We start from the raw sequence: 8,523 nt of genomic DNA on the forward strand, positions 1-8,523 counted from the left end.
TGCACCAGCATGTGTTGATGGGTGGTTATTAATGATGTGCAGGAGCAGGAATGAGCTTTGTGGCCTCGGGGGAGCACGTGGCTGTATGGGTTGATGGCAAGCCTGATGGTATGTCAGTCCACGAAGGTGGCAAAGGGCTGCCCTTAAAGCAAGGTGGCAGAACCTGTGATGTTGCAGCTGTAAGATCTGGTGCTGGCCTCCTCTCTGTAGGACTGTGTCCTCCACAGGATGGTGTCACGTCTGGGTAGGGGACTTGATGGATGTGGGCACAGCCAGCACAATGCATCTTCATTTACCAGGGGAAAATGGATGTCCAGCTGCACATAATACAAGGATAGCAACACTCCTTTGACTCAATCCAGCGATAAGTTTTCTGATCTTCAGTTGGGTAAGAAGAAGAAAAATAATGACAAACAGCAAAAACTTTTAAAAATAGAGAAGACTGCTAAGCATCCGTCTGAGTTGGAATTAGTAAACTGCAGAGATGGAAAAGGCTTTTATTTATTGTCCAAAAAAGTCACTTACGTGGTTATGATGTGGAAATGCTTAAAGTGAATATGGTCTTACCTCTTCACTTCCCGGCTTTCCAGCACTCAGATTTTGTAGCTTATGTTCCAGTTAAGCACAGCAAGCCCTGCCTTTGTGCTCATGCAAGGAACTGGAGAGGGGCACCAAGATCTGGAGCAGGGCCTGAATCCGAGATAACAAACTCCTCCGATGAAAATCGTTGCTCTTAACACAGATGCATTCAGCTTCAGGCCCTGCATTGAGAAAATAACACCCCCCTTTGGCAACCCTACCTGCTTGTTGTGTTTGCTTCTTCAGCCTTTAAATGAAGGCCTTTGCCCTTGGGGTTCGTGGGGCTGGTGGCCATTAGAAGCTGTTTTGGAAACCTGGGAGCTTTTGCAAAGCTTTGACAAACTGGGGGAGCAGGGCCTTAACAAAATTCATTGCACCGTACCAAAGCGCTCCAATTCAGACAGCTTCCGTCACAGGGAAAAATAATGAAATGCTTTTAGGGCAACATTTTCCCTCGAGTTACTTCCCTTCAGCGGTGGATTTTGCCAGCCAGACACCCAACTCCACGAGCCGGCCCGGCGAGGCCTGCACAGAGCCTCGCCTCTCCTCGCCGTGCCTCCGGTGCCCGCCGCCAGCCCGCGGTTATAATCAGATCTCTGCCAGCCGCGGCCTAATGGCCTGCTTTGATGTCCGAGTGTAATATGATTCAGCAGCGCCGCTCTCCTTGATTAGCACACAAATCACGCTCAGGGGCTGGATGCTTCCTGCGCTTAATCATCCATGTGGTGCATTTCAAAGAGCGGAGGGCTGACCAAGAAAGATGACGTTTTCTTTAAAAGACAAACAAAACGAGCCCGGAGAGAAATGTAAAGCAAACAACCGCGAACAATGTTTTCTGCTGGTTCCTTTTTTTTTTTTTTTTTTTTTTTTCACAGAGCAGAAAGCAGCACCACCTTCCTGCTTTAGTGAGAAGAAGGGTTTTACTTCAGTGATCAGACAAATAAATACACACGAAGCTCCTAACCTTGAGGAGAAACGTCTTTGATTTCAGAGGACAGACAGTAACCCAACACCTGGAGAAGCAAGCACATTACCCACACAATTAAAGCCTGTTAAGGTGAAACCCAGCCTCTCCTTGCAGATACAGATCTTGGGCTAAATGTGCTGGAGGATCAGGAGTGGAGCCTGGTTTGAGGAACCACAGGCTGGGATGGGTATTTTTTGTCCCCACCCATCCAGGAGACACTATCCTAGGCTATTCAGCTTCTGTCCATGCTCCCAGCTGTAGCATCTTTTGCTGCAGCATCACATTTCCTAAAAGTTTTGCAGTTGCAGTCATTTGCAGCCAAAATATGCTCCCCAAGGTGGTTTTCCAGAGATGTGAAAAGGGATGGACGTGGGCTCCTGCTCAAGTTTCCTTCAGGGGACTCCTGAGGAACCTGAGTGCCACAGTATTTTGGGACAGGGTCAGGTGAAATAAAAGCATTTGCAAAGGCTCTGAGCATCTGACTCTTGCAGAAGTTTGCATGATTTTTGCCCATTTCAGGCAGTTCTCCCAGTGACTGGCTAGAACCAGAAAATAGCTCTGAACTTTCTTAAAAAAGAAAACAAAAACAACAACAACAAAAACATAAAGTTTTATTAAAAGGAAACAAATGGTTTTCAAATAAAAAGGTAGGGTGCATGTTTTCGTTTTTCCTGGTAAAACTTAGAAGCACAAAATGTTTTGGGTTAGAGGGAAGCTTTAGAGATCATCTGGCCCAACTGCATCTGTGGACAAGGACATCTTCCACTTGCTCAGGTTCTCAAAGCACAGACTTGGCTTTGAACATTCCCAGGGATGGGGCTTCCACAGCGTCTCTTGACAATCCATTTCAGTGCCTCATCACCCTCACCATGTAAAATTTCTCCCTTATATCCAATATATACCTACCCTCTTTCAGTTTAAAGCCATCATCACTACACCAAAGTGTCCCTCCCCAACAGGCCCTGACACAGAGCCCCTCCCCAGCTGTCCTGCAGCCCCTTTAGGCCATGGCAGGCCACTATGAGGTCTCCCTGGAGCCTTCTCCAGGCTGAACACCCCCAGCTCCCTCAGCCTGTCCCCACAGCAGAGGGGCTCCAGCCTCTGAGAGTCCCCGTGGCCTCCTCTGGTCCTGCTCCAGCAGGTCCATGGCACTCTTGTACAGGGGACCGCAGAGCTGGATGCAGCTCTCCAGGTGGAGTCTTAGAGCTTTAATCCTATTTACTAAGAAGGATTTGGCAGCTGTGATTAATTCCCTGCTCTTAAACACGATAACATTTGTCTGGCTGCTTAAACCGTTTCAGAGGAGGCTCGGCTGGGCCTGCTGTGGCAGGACAGTGCACCTGAGCACGCCTGCACCAGGTGCCCTTTCCCTGGCCGTGTATGTGTCCGGTGGGCACCAAAATTCCCTGGGAAGCCCCTCTGCCTCCAGGACAGCCCTCACTGCAAGAGAAAAGGTTAACAAGAGGGGCTGGAGTTTCAGGATATGTTGTGAGAACTGGAGCTTCCCACCCCTCGCAGGACACCAACCCTTTTCTTTTCCTCCTCCTTGCTTTCCGTCAGCCCCTGGCAAACTCCTGGGGCAGAGCATGGCTGGTGTTGGGACACCTCCCGGAGCAGTTCCGTTTTTAGTGACAAAAAGCAACAGCCAAGCCTAGGGGAAGCTGGAGAACAGCAGCTGGAAGCAAAGCCTGCAGCTTGGGAGCTGCTGGAGCCTCCAACTCCTCAGCCACACTCAGCTGAGGGACGATAACCCTCACACAGACCCATTTGTGATTTCACTTGAGGCCATATTACCTAGCAGGTCATTTTTGGCTGCCATAAAGGCCAGGGCCACTGGTCTCTAGGAATACGTTTACAAATTTCACAGCTATCCCTTTGTTATGGTCACCTCAGTGAAGGCACACACCTGGACTGCTTTTTCACCCCGTTTGTTTTCCCTGCAGGGTCTTGGTGTTCCCCAGCCTTCGCTTCCCTCATTTCTATGTAAAGCTCCCACCAGACACACCAGCAAGCCCCAAACACCTTTGCTGCAGACAATTCCCCGGCTGCACAGCAGCCTCTGAGCAGATTGCAGCAGAAGCCAGACACACCGTTGGTGCTCAGGACCTCCAAAAGCAGCCTGGCAATACTTGCCCAACTGGATGGAGAGCGGCATGGATTGCAGCCATGGGAGCTAGCAGGCTGCGGGCTAGTTTTGAAGCTTTACAGAGCCTTTTGCAAGGGATAAAGCTTGAACCATGGTGGATTTTATCTTTAGAAGGTGCCCGGATTTAACATGGGGCAAAAACTGATGCTACACTGAAAGAGAGGTTTCTCTTGGAAGGACAAACCCTTTGCACAGGGTCCAAACCCTGATGCTTCTGAGCGAGCTCCATGAATTCAGCCAAGCCGACCTTCCCTTAGCTAAACATGTGAGCCCAGCACTGAGCACTCTGAAACTCACCTGCACATCTGCCGTGAGCCAGGCAGTCACAGATCAGCGGCAAAACTTTCACTGATGTGCAGCAAACACAGGGCACCATTTCCGAGAGATGCTCCCCCTTAGCCTCTGAAGTTAATAAATAAATAAATAAATTTCTAAGCAAGTTGGGCTGGTCTGGGGAAAAGTGGGCTGCAGGCACCATTTAAATCAGGCATAGCCTAAGGTTTTAGAGAGGTGCTTTTAGCTTTCTTTCACTGCCTAAATCTGTTTGTGCAGGGATGTAGTGGGCTAGGCGAGGGCAGCACTGTAGTATGCAGATTTGGGGAGGAAATTCAGCTTGCCAAACATGCTAGGAAACTAGCAGCTTTCTAAACAAGATTTGACTTTCCATTCAGAGGATCTGCAGATTTACCTACACCTGATATAAGCACAGATGGTGAAAAAAACACCAGAACTTCCTTTTTATTCACCTCTGCCTCCTGTTTTCCTGCTGTGTGACATACCCAAGCCAACTCTCCACCAGCAGCACTAGGAAGCCTCGTGTGCTTTTGTGGCCAACCCATAAGCACTAGAAAATGAGCAAAGGCCCTTGTAGCAAACAAACAAACGGGCATTTGGGGGAGGTTTCATCCAGTGGACGTTTCTGTCTAACTTTGTCTCTCCCATGCATAAGACCCCATGAGCTGCCTTTAAGTGGCATGGATTGAATTGAGCTGCCTTTAAATGCTATAGATAAAAACCTCTTGCTGGAGAGAGCAAGAGGGACAGACCAACAGTTAGAAACAGGAAAAAAGTGACCAAAATGTCTTGAGTATAGCTGACGCTGCAGTTTCACGGTCAAGGGCCATACTTTAATAAGGCTGTCTTAGCTATAACTTCCTGCAGGTCACCCTTTTTCCTCAAGTCCTAGCTTTAAAGAAGGATTTGGTTTCTGTTCAGTAAAGTGAGGTAGTCAAACCCTTGAGTCCTGCAAGATGGAAACCCTCTCCTGTGTGTCAGGACCAGCTTTGAAGATTAATCCCTGTGGCTGCATCAAGTCCACAGCAAAACCTGCTTTGGCTCCAGTCCATGAAATCATGCTCCTGTAAATAACCAAACCCAGGAAAAGGGGAGCTCACAAACCAAATTCTCACTTTCTGTTTTTATGCATTTCCTCCACCGGCTTACGACCTGGTGTCTTAAATAGGCCAGCACCAGGTGAAGTTGTTCTTTCCTGTGCAGAGGGAAGAAGAGTGAGGAGGATAAGCCCATGGGTTTCCTATGGATGCACACCCGTGGTGCAGCCTCGTGCCTCCATACGATGCCCAGGGAAGGGTTTAGAAGCAATCCTGCAAAATAAGTACACAATACTGCCAGCTACCCACCCTATACTTAGTAACAGAAGAGAGCCTGGGAGCTGGAAACATTTTGAAAGAAACCTCAGAAAACCTTTGAATTTCAAGTTTCAGAAACCCACAGCTTAAAGAACTTCAAAATTCTCTAGGAATAATTTTCCAAAGAAAACTTAGTTACAGTGACCATTCTTTCCATACCAGGACAGGTTGAAAAGAAACTTTGCAAAGCTCAAACAGCAGTGAAATGGTTGAAGCTGGCAAAAGATATTTTAAAAGATAGTTTAAAACCCTTTTCCAAACCTTTGACATAAGTTTTATTTAAATGTTTGGAAGAACTTACTAAGCTGCTGAGCAAAAACCAGAAGTCCTTTCCAACACCTGTGAAGGAAGAAGGATTTCTTTCTATAGGTCTCAAAATGTTACTGGGATTTTGATGCTGGCAAAGTTTTCGGAGTGCACCTCTTCCGGAGGACTTTCCAGGAAGGCACAGCTTACTGCAAAACAATCTAAGTACTGCAGAATTCCTGTTAAGAGATACAAAAGCTGTTTACACATGGAGAAAGGCAACACATTGATATTTTACATTTTCATAGATGCATTTTTGTATACTTCAGTAAGGTGTATAGGATTGAGTATATAGCAGCCATCAACGCAGTCTCTTACGAGGGAGCAGAGCACATAGTAACGCCTTTATGTAGATGCACTGTACATATTCCATTTGTTAACTTATACGTGAAACCGTTCGAGTCATTGTTGGTTCATTGATAGTCCAGAGATTGCCAGCTTTTTCATTTTCACTTCAATAAAACAAAAAAACCCCAAGGAGAACACTTTCTCTTTTTAATCATAGCCAGTCCTGTTTTCTGTAATGAAGAACTTCTTTTCCAACCCCAAGAGAGCAGTTCTTTGAATGTCACTTTCAGACAGCGAGATAAAAATCTCTGCATTTTGCAGAAAAGGACTCTGCCTGCCATTTGCGGCTTGAACCACTTTTCGATTTATTTACTTTTTTGAGGCAGTTTACATTTATTTGCAGGCTGGCCCAGCTCGCTCCTTCCCAACACGTCTGAGAGCTGCAAAAACGCGCCCTGTGCCAGCCACGAGACAGACTTCGGACCTAAGGCCACCTAAAGTCTTCTGGATCAACTTTGTGCAAAAAAAAACAAAACAAAACAAAAAAAAAATGGAAAGTCACACTTTCTGGCAAATTCTGTCATGAAACAGCAGCACCAGCCAGGGGTTGTGCGAGCCCTTAATTCAGCAAGGGCAGCTTTGCACACCTGAGAGCATACAGGAAAGCTGCAGGATCTGCAGATCAGCATGCAGCTGAGTGGAGAGGACAGTGGAGGAGGAAGGCCACCCTTAATTTGGCTGAAGAGTGGCTGGCTTTCTTCTTAATATAATTAGCTCCTCCAGCAGGCCCTCGTGCTTTGACTCGAGGAGGCTGAAGCACACTTAGCTCACTTCAGCAATGACACACCAGCTGCTTCCATCAGACGCATCAAACTCTGAGGGTTCGTTTGTTTGTTCTTCCCACTATTAAAGGCTAATTCTGGTGGAGACGAAGAGTCTTTTCCAGCACAGCCATCCCTTGGGAGGGAGCCGTGGCAACGTGAGAGCACTCAATTAGTTGTCTGCTCTAAATTACTCACGGCGAGGAGCGTGGTCATGTGGACAGGCGGTGTGTTTTCAAAGACCTACCTGGGAGGGTTTGCGTGGCTGAGGGTTTTCATCCCCTCCTTGATAATACCAGTAATAATTTGAGCTTTGCATACAGCTCCTACCTTCACCAGGCTGCCCAGCCACATACTTTTTCAGACTTCTTCTTTACTGGTATTTTACACCTGGCAGCTCCTAATGGAGCTCATCTGCTGCTTCAATTTTTATTTGTATCTTACTGCAGACTGCTACAAGGAAGTAGAAAGCTGTTCCTATTAAGCTGCCATATTACATCTTTAGCCACTACCTCTTCACCAGTTTTCCCTGCTCTCCAGGCACCTTGAAAGAAGTGTTCACTTCAGCAAAAAATGTTTTTTTTCCTGCTTTAGCATTTTTTAATATTAAAACCCTCAAGGCACTGGCTAGTAAAAAAAATAAAAAAAAATAAAAAAGTCTATTGGAAGGTTCACAAAAGCAACTTGGGATGATTTTTGTTGTTTGTCGCCTTTTGCGTTCAGGATTTTGATGGTTGAAGAATTTTGTGGGCGGTATTTAAATCTGTATTTCCGAATTTGAGAACCCTGATCCAGTGGGAGGTGCCCCTGCCTAAGGTATGGGTTTGGAACCAGATGTGCTTTTAAGTTTCCCTCCTAACCCAAACCATCCTGCGATTCTGTGAATTATGAGTTCCAGCAACCTGCGATGGGCAAAGCTTGGGGAATCATTCATTCTCCATTCCTGCTTAAAATGATCCAACTTAACAAAATCTGAATCTGTGATGTTTCCTCCCAGCACCTTGGGAACCTTAAAATACCTGAAAAATTATTAAAATCTGTCCAGTGCATTCTTGTTTCTACTCAGATCTTTTCAGAGCAGGAAAAAACCTCTCATTTCCTACTCTTAGTTACCTAAAATCCCAGAATCATCAACCTAAGGCCCGTAGGTAGCACGAACATACACAGAAAAGCATGCAGCGACCTGCCTTGAGCTTTGGCAGAGGACTGCCCAGACCATAAATCACAAATTAGATTTGACCTTTTTCCTATTTTATGTAGCTGAAGAAAGATCAATAAGGATTGCTGGCAGGGAGACAGGGGGGATGTTTCTTCTCCTTAGCTATGTTTTCTAAACAATAGCAGATGTTCAGCAAAGTCAGAAAACAAATGTACTTCAGCAATGGATCAAAATAACTGCAATACTAGCAAGGTGGAGGAACTGGTGTCATTTAACGAGGCACGTTTTAGGGAAATCCCATTAGAAAGCACGCCTTTTGTAACGGGGTATCGCTGACATCTCTCTGACTGCACAGGTACAAAGACCTGCAGGCAAGAAAACGCAGAGAAAACTCCAATTATCCCCAGGGCATTTTTCCTGGTGCTGCATTAGAGCAAAGGATTAGTACTGAGTGTAAAAGCCACTCGTCCTACAGGGTCCCAGCTCTAAGGTCTGCATATCGAGAGCCTTTTCACCCTCTAGGACCTGCTGTGGTAGCATCACTTGGTCCTACACTGGCATCCCAGCTCATGCTGAGGGCTCATCCCCTCCAGTCCCACACGTTCAGC

This window comes from Aythya ferina (genome assembly GCF_964211825.1).
Source record: "Aythya ferina genome assembly, chromosome: 5".
NCBI lineage: Eukaryota > Metazoa > Chordata > Aves > Anseriformes > Anatidae > Aythya > Aythya ferina.